The 13,513-nt window shown below is 41.2% G+C and overlaps 1 pseudogene; it reads left to right on the top strand.

Moving 5' to 3' along the window:
* The first annotated feature begins 135 nt into the window (after window positions 1-135).
* On the top strand, window positions 136-12,936 carry LOC149848089 (exocyst complex component EXO70H1 pseudogene; annotated as a pseudogene).
* Window positions 12,937-13,513: the final 577 nt, after the last annotated feature.

A 13,513-nucleotide genomic window follows, 5' to 3' on the forward strand; every position in this document is an offset into this window, starting at 1 on the left:
ATCACCTGACCTACTCATGATCAAGCGGGCGCTATGCTCTAAACTATTCAAGCTAAAAGAGAACTTACGCTGCTCCGACGATGCAAGGCTACAGACGGGGAAAGGAAAAAGAAAAGAGGGAGGAGATGGTCGGCGATGGCCAACGGTGGTCGGCGACGGCCAATGGTGGTCGGCGACAGCCCGGCTCCAATGACAGTGCGGATGGGGATTGGGGAAGGGGAAGAGACGATGGCCCTGCTCGGCGGCTCCAGGGTTAGGATTAGGAAGTTAGGGTTAGTAAATAAAACAACTAAGAGTATAAGGGTTGGGGGCGGGGATGGGGCGGGGCCGGGACGGGGATGGGGCGGGGCGGGGCCGGGACGGGGATGGGCCGGGGCCGGGGCGGGGATGGGCCGGGGCGGGGATGGGGCGGGGATGGGGCGGGGCGGGGCGGGGCGGGGCGGGGCGGGGGAACGTGCACGTCCATCCCCGCCTCCACCCCCGGACGGGGATGGATTTTAACCTTCGTCCCCGCCTCCATCCCCGTTTCATACCCTCCATCCCCGGTCCAAACGGGGCGAGGCGGGGCGGGGCCCCGCTTTCCCCCGGTCCACTGCCATCCCTACTTGCCGAACCCCCTAGCTCGTTCTTCATCAGATGGAGTCTCGCTGTTTCTTTCCACTCATCGGATGATGATATGGACAAAGTATCGTTCCGCACTTCCAAGTCTCGCTGTCGCCGCTCTAACTATCTATGTTGTTCGGAAGGTCAACTCACTCGCAGTCGCTTTTTGTTCGACGCGGAGCTCGATTAATGGGCTCGCTCGCTTCGTCAAGCTCTTGCCCATTAATCGAGTGTAGACGATCACTCTACGCTCGTTGCCTACTCTCGACCCTTCACTGCCCACTTCTAGCTTCTCTTCTATAGTGGCCCTTCAAGCCTTTGGTGTAGTTGAACATTGGTTTTATGAACCGCAAGCCCCACACTCCAGAAAGAAAGAGTACCTTATGTATGGAGTAATATGGATGGAGTCAGCCTCACTCCTAGTTTCGCTGACTTGGATGAAGTCAGCCTCACTCCTTCCTTCAAGTCGTGACGGATCCTTGGCACTAAGAATTGAGTTTTTTAGAATTGAGTTTTTTTTTACTTTATCAACGACAAAGGAGTTTCCAAGGGCGAACAGCCCCCCTCCCCTTCTATAAAAAAAAGCAGATAGTCAAAAGTAAACCAAACCGTAACTTTTCCAAAGGTTACCTTTTGAATCCAAGTAGCGACGAAAGGAGCCTCCTTTGATTCATTCTATGTCCTGCCCTCGGGACCGGATGGTGCTGGAGGACTATCTTCTGCGGTTCTATATTATCACCATCCATTCCATACAATATAGTAGATCTTAACGAGCGTGAGTTATCTCTATATGAAGATTCTTTTAACAGTTAAAAGATCAACTGTGTAAAAAGTTGAAGTGGCCTTTAAGATTTCCTGCGTAAACTTTTAAATGTATTCATTCTTTCTTGTTTATGGGAAAATGATAGTTTGGATTAAATCAATTTATAACTAAAAATTTTATTTTTTTTATTAGCAAGTTTTAGTACCATAAGAGCTGATGAATTTTTAACTCTTAATCATGAAAAGAACCTCATCTAATCTATGATAAAAATGTCTAATCTATGATAAAAATGTCTGTAAGTTCATATTAAGCAAACACTTGGGCGTCTATATATAAAGTGATTTAGGATGGTTTTTAGGAAATAAAGACTGTTTAGGATCAACTAGTTTTTCATAGAACTGTTACCCTAAATAAGGGGCATTGGAATTTTATCATCTTACTTTCCAAACTCAATCCAAGATATCATTTTCCTGTTGGAAATTGACAAAAAAAAAAGGGACATGTTTGAAGTGGAAACTGCAATGAGTGGCAAAAAAGCTTTCTTTAGGGCTGGTTTTTGAAACTCATGCAGAGTGTCAAGCACTCGCACTTCTTCAGAATATGATTGCAGAAAAGAAAAGGTTGGTGACCGACACTGAGAGTTGGCCGACAGATAAAATGCTGCTATGCCTAGACGCACGTTAACTTTTTCTACCCCCTCAAAATTTCCATTTTTATTATTTGTAAAATTCTCATCCTTCACACAAATGACAGCACTACTGCAAGCTTGACCTCTAGGTTCACTTATTGGTCATCTTATCACCTTATTTCTCTTTGCATCAAGTTCACAAATCTCGTTCTCAGGAAAATCTGTGCAAGGGAAAATCTCGCGATATTTTGAAAATTTTAGTTTTTCTTGATAGAATTTTCGGAAAATGTCAACTCATACAAAAATGAATAAATATATAAAAGATGCATAAGAAGTGTAAATAAAAACATAAATAATAGAAAAATCTGTGCCATATTTTTGGTACTGTGTCAACCATTGAGAATATATATCGCTATAAAGTTGTGATATTTTCAAAATATCGGCGATGTTTCCATCGATAGTGTATATTCAGGGGAGGAGGTTAGGTTTAGCCCGGAATTTCCAGCCCGGACCTGGATCGGTTGATTCTACTTGCTATTGCAATGGACGGTTGAAGATGGGAGGTGCCTTTGTTCCATTTAAATTATGGAGATGATAAACAAGATAAGATGTCGGTCGCAGTTGAAAGAAGCCATGCATACAAACAGACTGCTAGTCCTCCCAAGTCTCAAAAAAAAAAGCCAAAAACAAACAAAAACAAAGCTTCTCTGCCACCATAGTTATAAAAACACCATTAAATTCAAAAGGCAGATTCTCACCTTCTTATTTGTTGCAGGCATTGTCAGCTTTAGGAGCTCTCCCATCTAATTCATTCAATGGGGTTAGCTTTATGTCTTCTTCTAAGCATGCAGCATTAACCCTGACACGGGGCCACCAAGGTTACGGTAGCATCCCTTACAGCAAGGTTGCCAATGCGTAGCATAGGCCTCGGGGCAGGGTCTTAGCCTCGAAGTTTTACACTGCAGGCACGATGACTGTTGGTATGGCGGGCTGATCAGCCACAAGGTCTTCGTGCCAGGTGCAGTTTCTTCGAGTTATAAATAAAAAAAAGGTTGAATCATGTCGATTTGGGTCGGGTTGTATTAGATCTGATTCTAAACCAGGTCTAAAAGTCAGATTCAAACCCTACCTGATCTAATTCAGGTCTGGTATTGCTTGGAATTGTTGACCTACAGGTTAGCATGTTCAAGTATGTATTGGTTCAGGTTTGGGTTGGTTCAAGAATAAAATAGGTTCAGATACATAATCAGGACGAGATTGGGTCATTTTGGTTTTATAATATGGGAAACCATTTGGGTTGGGTAAAAAAAAAGTTTGGATCTGCATTTATAATACCCAATACCCATTTTCATTACAAGTCCATATTTTGGACCCACCTGAACTCATGAGTCTAATAAAATTAGGATTGGGTCATTTATAATCGGTTTGAGATGTCGGGTATGCCTGACCAAGTTGTGTACACCCCTAAGCCGGATGTAAGGATGTCAATGGGTTGAATGTAACCTGATATCTGACCCAAATCCGAATCTGATTAATTAGTCAGATTTGGTAGCCATTAATCCAAGTTTGATTAAAAATCTAATTCAAATTTGGTATTAATTTTGCATTGAAGTCCGAATCCAATAAAGTTAGATCCGATTAAATTGGATTCAGTAATGCCTAGATCTGACCTGTTGACATCCCGAGAAGGATGTGCCCCCAGTTGATAGGAGAGCAGATCCAATACTCTGCAACGGTACTTGGTCAAATGTATGAATGCCACGGATTCCCAACATCCCTCATCCTCTGCCTGAGGATGCATGACACCCATTGATTGGACCGAGTATCTTGCAAGGTGTTCTATCCGATCACTGAATATGCTCTCGATTGGTAGGGAGACCTCAAAGATTTTACCAACCAAATGCCTTACAATGTGTGTGATTGGTGATGGAGGAGTTACTTCGTCTGACCTCAACTAAATATTATTTGGGTTGACCTAAATCAAACCTGATTAATGCGTGCTACAGATTTGAGCTATGATTTTTGCTCAATATCCAACTCAACTGGGCTGTATTGTGCAAGTATTCTTGAATATATATATCTTTGGTGTGGATGTGCATGTGGTATAAATGAGTTGAAACTCATAGTTACAAGTTGTTTCGACCCAATCTAACCCTGCAGATGTGTTCAACATAGTTAATTTGTTAAAGATCCACCCTTGGATTATATTTTTTCAGCATAAAAATGCTTTTATTTAAGTCATGAAAATTCAATGTGTTTCTGGCCATTGATTTTTAAATCACCAAAAATATTGTACATACATTGGTAATTTAAAAGTTGTTTTCCACCAAGCCCATCATGTAGATTTTATAAGGTGAAAAAATTTAAAAAACACAAACAAAAAGATTTCACTCATTTTAGTCCATTGATATCGTATGCACATCTAACTTATGTATAACATTAAACTAGTTATGTTTAACACAAAATTAATTTAACCTTATTAAAATGATTAAAAATACCCTTAAAATAAAATATTACTCTTTTTGAGCATTATAAGTCTTTTGAATTAGGAAAGAATTGACAGGTCAAATACCTTTTTCAAAAAAGTAACTTTATAAAAGCTATCAAAGTTATCTTTTTTTATCTCATAAAGTAACACTGCATTTTAAAAAAATGTTATTATTTTTAAAGGTGTTCTAATCATTTTGTGCTGGTATGATCACACCCAAAACTCATGAGTCATACTATGAAACTTTGGGAGAGGGTGATTGAGTCTAGGTTGAGGAAGGTTGTCATGATATCAGAGAATCAATTTGGTTTTATGCCTGGAAGATCAACTATGAAAGCTATACGTCTTCTTAGACAACTTATTGAGAGAAATAAAGAACAGAACAAAGATTTGCATATAGTTTTTATTGATTTGGAGAAGGCATACGATAGAGTGCATAGGGACGTTCTCTGGTGGACAATGATGAAGAAAAATGTTTCTCTCAAGTACATTAGTATAATTAAAGATATATATGAATGAGTAGTAACCAATGTCCACATTTGTGGAGGGGTGACAACCAATTTTCCTATAACGGTTGGGTTACATCAAGGATATGCTTTAAGCCCTTTCCTATTTGCTATAGTGATGGATGAGCTTACGAGATCAATTTAAGAAAATCTGCCGTGGTGTATGTTGTTTGCTGATGATATTGTTTTGATTGATGAGTCTAGAGCTGGGGTTAATGCTAAGTTAGAATTATGGAGACAGACATTGGAAGCAAGAGGTTTTAAGTTGAGTACGAGTAAGACAGAATACATGAAATGTTGGTTTAGTAAGCAACGAAGTAGTGATGGGAGTGTAATGAAACTTGGTGAGCAAGAAATACCGGTGGATGATTGTTTCAAATATTTGGGATCTATCATTCAAAAGTATGGAGAAATTGACGGAGATGTAAATCATAGGATAATGGTTGGGTGGAAGAAATGAAAGAGTGCAATTGGAGTGTTGTGCGCTCGTAGATTGCCATTGCGGTTGAAGGAAAAGTTTTATAGGACGACTATTAGGCCCGCTTTACTATATGGTACGGAATGTTGGGCTGCCAAGAGACAGCATATTCAAAAAATGAGTGTAGTTGAGATGCGTATGCTGAGATGGATGTGTGAAAATACAATAAAAGATAAGATCCAGAACAAGGAGATACGTAAGAAGGTAGGCGTTGCACTCATTGAAAATAACATAAGAGAGAATCGTTTACGGTGGTTTGGACATATTCGGCGAAGGCCTAATGATGCTCCAGTTAGAAGAATGGAGAAATGATAAAATATACTAGTTAAAAGAGGTCGGGTAGGCCTAGGAAGACATGAATGAATGTGATAGGAAAAGATATGAATGCTTTGAACCTCATCGAGGACATGGCATTGGATATAAATGATTGGAGGAGAAGGATTCATGTGAAAGACCCAGAATGATTTTCTTTTTTTGTTCATATCGCCGACCCCAATTATTTTGGGATGAAGGCATAGTTGTTGTTGTTGTTGTGTTCTAATCATTTTGATAAAGTTGAATTCATCTAATATAAAACAAAACTAGTTTAATCTTAAATTAACCTATATATATATAAGTAATATTTGCTACCTTATGAGTAGGAAATCACTTAATGAAAAATATAATTTTTTTATTTGTTTTTCAATTTTTTTACATATCTATTTTTCTAGATGTGATCTACACATTAAGGTGTGTAGCAACTGACCTTTGAATTATGTTTTACTATTGTATATGTCGGATTTTATGCCTTATAGCGTACCAAAAATTTAAACCTCAAAAACTATATTTTTACATTGAAAAACTATAATTTAAAGGTTGATTCCTACCATTTTGAGCACATCCATACGGCCATATTTTAGTCAAAACAACTTTTCCTTATGAGTTTCAACGAAATGGTTCCTTACCCTCGAGGGTTGCAGATGTTATCCCATGCATGTAGTTAGGAAAATACGTCGTTATATTCTATGATGCCATATGATGGTCTAGACTCTTGTTTGTATATATCTAGTTACCAAATGTTAAATCTTACTGTATAAGTTTAACATCATTTATTTGTTTTGTTAAAAGGTTTTATTATATCTTCAGACGGTGAAAAATCATGGGCTCACAATTCATAAAGATAACGGTGGTTTAAAAAATGATAGAAAATAAAAGGTTTTATCTTTTACACATGAATATAATAAAAATAAAACATGATTAAATGTGTCTGCCAAACTAAGTTAGTGTGATACACTATTATATATATCGTAGCTATGACTATTTAATCTGAGTGGGTTCACGGGCGTGTTAATGGGTTGGAGTCCTGACCTTTGACTGCATTCAGTGGTTACTATGGCCGACAAAGTACAATGACCCAGAGATCGATGCTGAAGGTCGCTTTGAGGGATAGCGAGTCTGTACTTCTAAAATGTATGGTTGTCTCGGGGGCTATGTGATAAACACATGGTGGTAATTGAGTTGTAACAGAGTTAACACCAACTTTAAGACAATGCAATTTGTAAAATAACTTCAGCCCCCCACCTCCAATCCTTCCAGCCCAGCGATTCCATGTATTTAGGGAGGGTTTTAAGATAACTTCAGGACGTCAGGTCCTCTATTAAAAAACATTGTAATAAAAGAAAAAGATCTTTTGATTAAAAAAGCCCTCACAATTATTTTTCACTATCCATCATCACCCTTCATCTCACCATTACCACAAACACTCATCATCACCCACCTCTCAAAAAATAGCACCGGAGAAGATCCAGCACTACCTTCACAATGATTTTTCATCATAACCACCATCTCAACACCACTCACCTCTTGAAAAGCCGTCTTCCCCACCATCAATCACTACCTACCATCACTTATATCCCAAAAAATAGTGTCCGAGAAGTTCCACCGCCACCTAAAAAAATAGTGTCGGAGAAGTTCCACCGCTAACCTAACGATGATTTTTAACCACCACCACCATTACCCACCTCGCAGAAAATTGCATCGAAGAAGCTTCACCACTCTCCCTCCTTCTCTTCTCTTTTATTTTTTCAAGTTTTTTCGTTTTATTTTTCTCATGATGCCCAAATAAGTGAGATTTTCATTTTTAGAAAATTTATCGTATCAATAGTTCTCAAAGGCAAAATTTTTTATTTCTATCAAGATTTTAACATTTGGAAGCAAGAAAAACTCTTATAGAAAAAGAATATTTTGCATATGAGAGGTTTTGATAAAATTAAATTTTCTAAAATAAAAAAATTTAATTTGTTTGGGTAGCATGAGAAAAATAAAATGAAAACTCTTAAAAAATTAAGAGAGAGGAGGAGGGTGGTGGTGAGCATAGTGACAAATATCGCAAGATTTATGAAAATCTTATGATAATATTGCAAGAAATTACCAGAAAGTTTAAAACGGCAATTTCTCGTAATTTTTTCAAAATATTGCAAGATTTATGAAAAACACAAATATCATGATTTAAATGTGATATTTACGTTGTAAACGGCTATTTATCATGAAAAACCCTATATTTTTGTTTTTAAATACATTTTATTAATATTCTTTTATAATTTTTTTTTTTTTTATGTTTTTTAATTTATTTTTTTATTGCCGAGATTTGCCGAAAAAACGTGAGATTTATAAAAAAAATTCAACTTCTTGCGAGTTTTTGAAAAATGAGATTTTTGCCAAAAAAAAACGTTTGTCATTATGGTGGTGGTGGAGATTCTCCCACACCATTTTTTAGGAGGCAGGTGATGATGCATGGTGGGGAAGGCAGTTATTCAAAAAGTGGGTGATGATGAAAAATTATTGTAGGTAGTGGTAGTAAAGCTTATCGGACACGATTTTTCGAGTTGTGAGGGATGCTGGTGAGATGGATAATAACAAATCACTTAGGGAAAGCAATTTTTTGAGAGATAAAGTGGTGGTGAGATGGATGCTGAAAAATTAGAGAGAGCAATTTCTTGAGAGAGGTGTGTAGTGAGATGAATGGTGGTGGTGAAATGGGTGATGGAGGGTGTAAATCACTATTTTTTCTTGGTAAGAATGTTCTCTGTCAAAAGAAAATAGTGAGGTCTACTAAAAAACAAAAAGTAGTGAGATCCACTCACCACCATCACCCACCTTTTGAAAAACCGCTATCCACAAGATGATTTTTCACCGTTCCTAGCTTCACCATCACCACCTACAATGATTTTTTATCACCACCACCCACCAAAAAGCTGCCCTCTCCACCATCCATCACCTACATCCGGAAGAATGACGCATGAAAAGCTCCACCACCACCCCCACCACCATGATTTTCCACAGTCACTCACCTTCCAAAAAAGCTCCACCACCACTCTCACCTCATTTCTTTCATTTTTTCCCTGTGTTTGGGAGAGAGATGTTGTGAACTCCCCGTCTATCGCCATTCTGGTCTCCCTCTCAAACCTCAACTCCGGCTCCCGAGCAGAGCCAGTGTTAATCAATCATTCTCACTTTTTTCCTAGCTCCGTGATCGGCCCATCCCTTTTCAGACCTTAGTCACGATAACTTACGACAGATCTGTCCATCCGTACTTATCCCAATCCACGACAAAAAGACAAACGTAGTTTGATAAACGTAGTTTGATTGGGTGGAGAAAATTACTCTTTTGCCTCTATTTCGAAACATAGTGAAGTCCGCCCGGTCTATCGGGGGAGGCTGTTTCTCTCTCTCTGCCGGCTGACTGAGGGAAGCCGCCGGAAAAAGGGCAAAGGTAAAACTCTCCTTGGTTTATTTTTTGTTGATCGTTCGCCGGTAGTGCCACCAGCGCAACCATTTTCCTTTCTCTCTCTCTCTCATAGTAAGAGCACATGAAAGAGTGAAGCTGTTATCCTGAAAGTAATAGCTAAGTTTGTTAGAAGTCTTTCATTCTCTCTCTGCGTGTGGAACGCGAAGGAGGGATGAAGCACGACAATGGAACCCACCTTGCTGGGGTTTCGGATTCTCCCCTCTCTCTCTCTCTCTCCCTTCTTTGCCCTTTTCTCTTCGTTTCCGCACGGATGAAGGCACGGACTTGATGTTCCTTCTTTCCTGTTTTTCCCTTTTTTGAAAAAAGCTTGACTGGTTTGTTAGATGGAATAAGAACTTAGAAGATCCATATGTTCACCAACCCATCGATCGCAATCAGCATTTATTAGTTATCATGAACATAAGCCATGAAAACCCGAAGCATTTATGTCACGTTTGGAAAAAATAAATGCTGGATGTTTACGCGGAATTGATGAATTTCAACTCAGGCAACTTGACATTTTTTTAACTTCTTTTGGGACAAACTTGGTTCCCAAAAACATTCTTTTTTGCAGCTTTGTCCAAAAGGGTCCATGCCTTTTCACTTTTATCCAAACTCTTATTCTGATCATCTTTTACACCGATGCTTGACGGTTCCCGTCAAAACCCTTGACCCTAATTTAAGCCTTTCCTAGTTCCCATCCTAACGAGATGAAAAGTATTTATCAGATGTTGACTTCGGATCCTTCAAAATCTTTGGTGTCTGTAAAGCATGTGAATCTTCTTTTCAGTCTAAATTGTGTTTGTATCTTGATTTTTTTTTTTGTTTCTTTTTTATTGGATTCACCCATGGCACTTTGCTTCCGCGAACACCTGTTCTAAAGCTCTCTTTGGTAGCGGGAGATAGAAGGAGAGATGAAGAAGTTAATAAATGCTACAATGAGGTTTGTAAGTAAAGTTGTGGGAGATTTATCTCCTTGAGGATGCAGTTGACAACTCCACTGTCATCACTTATTTTCTTTTCTACTCTCATCGGGTTTCTATCGTCTGCAATGATTGTACCTGCAATCAAGTACGAATCTCATCATGCAAGATGTTTAGATGTGTTCAGTGGGCTTGATTTAGTACGACTCTTGGATCATAAAAACATGATTTTATGAGTCAAGAAAAATCAATGCCTTCATGGCTGTTGATTTTTTTTATCACCTGTAACTTTTTATACTGGTTGAACAGCCCAACTAAATAAAACATGTAGATCACGTCTACGCAGGACGGACCCAAAAACTTTTATTGGGAGGAGAAACATAAACAAAAAAATATTTCGTGTGTAGGGGGAACAGAATTTTTTTCTTGGTTTTTTTGTGGTATTGTAGCAGAACATTTTTCTTGGGGGAGACTAATTTTTTTTTTAACCTATGAGGGCAGTATAATGTAAGTCCATCTTTGTATCTATGGTGTTAGATGTGAGAAAAAAAGCAAACATGAAGTTCCACCATACAATGGACTGTAGCAAATATCAACCCTTATTCATCTTTTTATTTTTTTTAATATGACATCTAGCAGTTTTATTGAAATTAGACTTTTTTTGCTTGGGCAAACCAAGGGAAACCCCCCCTCATCATCAATTGCAGGTTGGCAGGCCTACAATGGACAAAACCCATAAGGACCCTCTACCTACCGAGGAGTGAACATAGCTTCAAACTTGTCGCAATAAACACTCTCTGTGGGTTTTGAACTTGCGCACGTCCTCGTCGACCATGTGATGTTCACATGTCACCCTTCGTCCCTTACAAAGTTACATTAGTAGCAACTTGATGAAAGGGAAACATGGGTGCCCCAAAGCTGGGTGGCGTAGGGATGGCGGTGGACCAGGGGAAAACGGGCCCTGCCCTGCCTCACCATGTTTGAATCGGGTATGGAGGACATGAAACGGGGACAAAGGTTAAAATCAAAACCCGTGTGGGGATGGAGATGGGGATGGACTTACGCATTCTGCTGCCCGGCCCCGTTCTCAATCCTTCTTTAGGGATGACAATGGACTGAGGGGAGCCCTGGCTCGCCCCACTTGAACCGGGGAAGGAGGCAGGCTGGGCGTGGCGACCTTGTCCCCCGCCCCAGTCCACTGCCATCCCTGGTGGGGCCTTGGTAGCTAGACGTCCAGTCAAAGTTTGATTCTCATGGGCGTCACTCCTCTGCACAAGCTGTGAGCATAGGCCCCCAAAACGGGGTTCCAAGTCTCTAAGTTTTACACTGGCATGACAACGGTAGGTACGACAGGTTGAGCCAGGGCAACCAGGTCTTGATGGTGGGTGCAGTTTCTTCAGGTTATAAGAAAAAAAAGAAAAACATTGGTGCACTCTCTGATAGTTCCATTGAGATCAGCTCAAATTCAGGCCGGTCCAACAACTTCTGCATCATTCCGTTTGGTATATGATTAGCATCATGTGTTCAACCCGACTTGACAACGGTATTGGGTGTCCTCTATTCTTTTCTTCTTTATTTGAGCAAGCGTGTCTCTTTATATATACGTGACTGGGTGCAGGGCTAGGTCATCTAGACCTGAAAAAATCCTCACCCCTGCTATCACAGGGACACGTCAGTTGGTGTCACTCTTCAGGGGAACGAGATGCGATGGATACAGGCCAGGTAACATACCATGACGCGTTTAAGATATTTCTATACATAATCCTTATTTATTCGTTATGAACGTATTTTCTTTATTACCAATGGGGTCTCTGCTTGTCTGGCAGGAGTAGTCAGTGCACGTCACCTTGTGTTGGGACGTTGTAAGTTCGAATCTCAATGGTATAGTTGTATCTGGTAGGGGTCTGCCTAACCCAGCTTTCAATGTAAAAAAAACAACATATTTTCTTTATTAAAATAGCCCCACCTCTTCGGTGGTATTTCAAAAAATGACTCATTTTAGGACCCAACTTTTGGCTGAGACTAGGGATGGCAGTGGACCTGGGGAAAGCGGGGCCCCGCCTCGCCCCGTTTGGACCGGGGATGAAGGGTATGAAACGGGGATGGAGGCGGGGACGAAGGTTAAAATCCATCCCCGTCCGGGGGTGGAGGCGGGGATGGACTGGCACGTTCCCCCGCCCCAGCCCCGGCCCATCCTCGTCCCGGCCCCGCCCCGCCCCATCCCCGTCCCGGCCCCGCCCCGCCCCATCCCCGCCCCCAACCCTTTATATTTTTACTGTTTACTAACCCTAACTCCCTTCCCTAATTTCTTAACCCTGGAGCCGCCGAGCCGGGCCGTCGCCTCTTCCCCTTCCCCATCCGCATTATCATTGTAGCTGGGCCGTCGCCGACCACCGTTGGCCGTCGCAGGGGGAGGCCTCCACCCTCATACTCAGCCTCCTCTGCAAGCTCGACAGGAGGGCGGAGCTCTACCGAGACGTACCCCTCTCCTACCTCTTCCTTACGAACAATCTTCAGTACATCATCGTTAAGGTGCAGAGCTCCGATCTCCGACTCGTCCTCGACGACGCTTGGGTGCGAATGCACACCAAGAAGCTTCGACAGTACGTCGCTAACTACGAGCGCATGGCGTGGAGCGAGGTCGTGGCGGCCATGGCGGAGATGCCGGTGGTGATCGATGCCGAAAGCGCGAGGCGGGCTTTCAGGCGGTTCAACTCCGCCTTCGAGGAGGCATACCGGGCGCAGACTGCGTCGATCGTGGTGGACATGAAACGGGGATGAAGGCGGAAACGGGGACGGGGACGGGGCGGGGGTGGAGGACATGAAACGGGGATGAAGGCGGGGGTGGAGGATAAAATCCATCCCCGCCGCGGAGGCGGGGCGGGGGTGGAGGATAAAATTTTGAGGCGGGGCGGGGGTGGAAACCTTGTCCCCCGCCCCGCCCCGCCTCACTGCCATCCCTAGCTGAGACAATCAAGCATATCTGAAGTTAATTCCACGGTTAAGTTCTACATAAAAATATCATTTTAATCTTTCGTTTGAAAATATGTGTTTAACCTATTTTATTTTACGTAACTCATGGTTAACCTGAGTTCTTTTCAAAAAAAAAAAAAAAACTCATGGTTAACCTGAGCTACTCCAACTCTAGTTAGACACACAGACATAACATTTTAAATAAAAAGTTGAGCTTTGAAATGTCTTTTCAGAAAACATAATTTTTTTTTTTAAATATCATGCAAAAAGGCGGAGAAAGTAGTTGGTACCCTTGTGGTGGTGGGTAAGGAACTCTCAGTTAAACTTATATAGGAAGATCGTTTCGACCAAATCTAACCTCATGGATCCGTTCAGTATAGTCAAA

The sequence above is a fragment of the Nuphar pumila genome, chromosome 1 (assembly GCF_984573655.1).
Source record: "Nuphar pumila chromosome 1, dmNupPumi1.hap1.1, whole genome shotgun sequence".
Taxonomy (NCBI): Eukaryota; Viridiplantae; Streptophyta; class Magnoliopsida; order Nymphaeales; family Nymphaeaceae; genus Nuphar; species Nuphar pumila.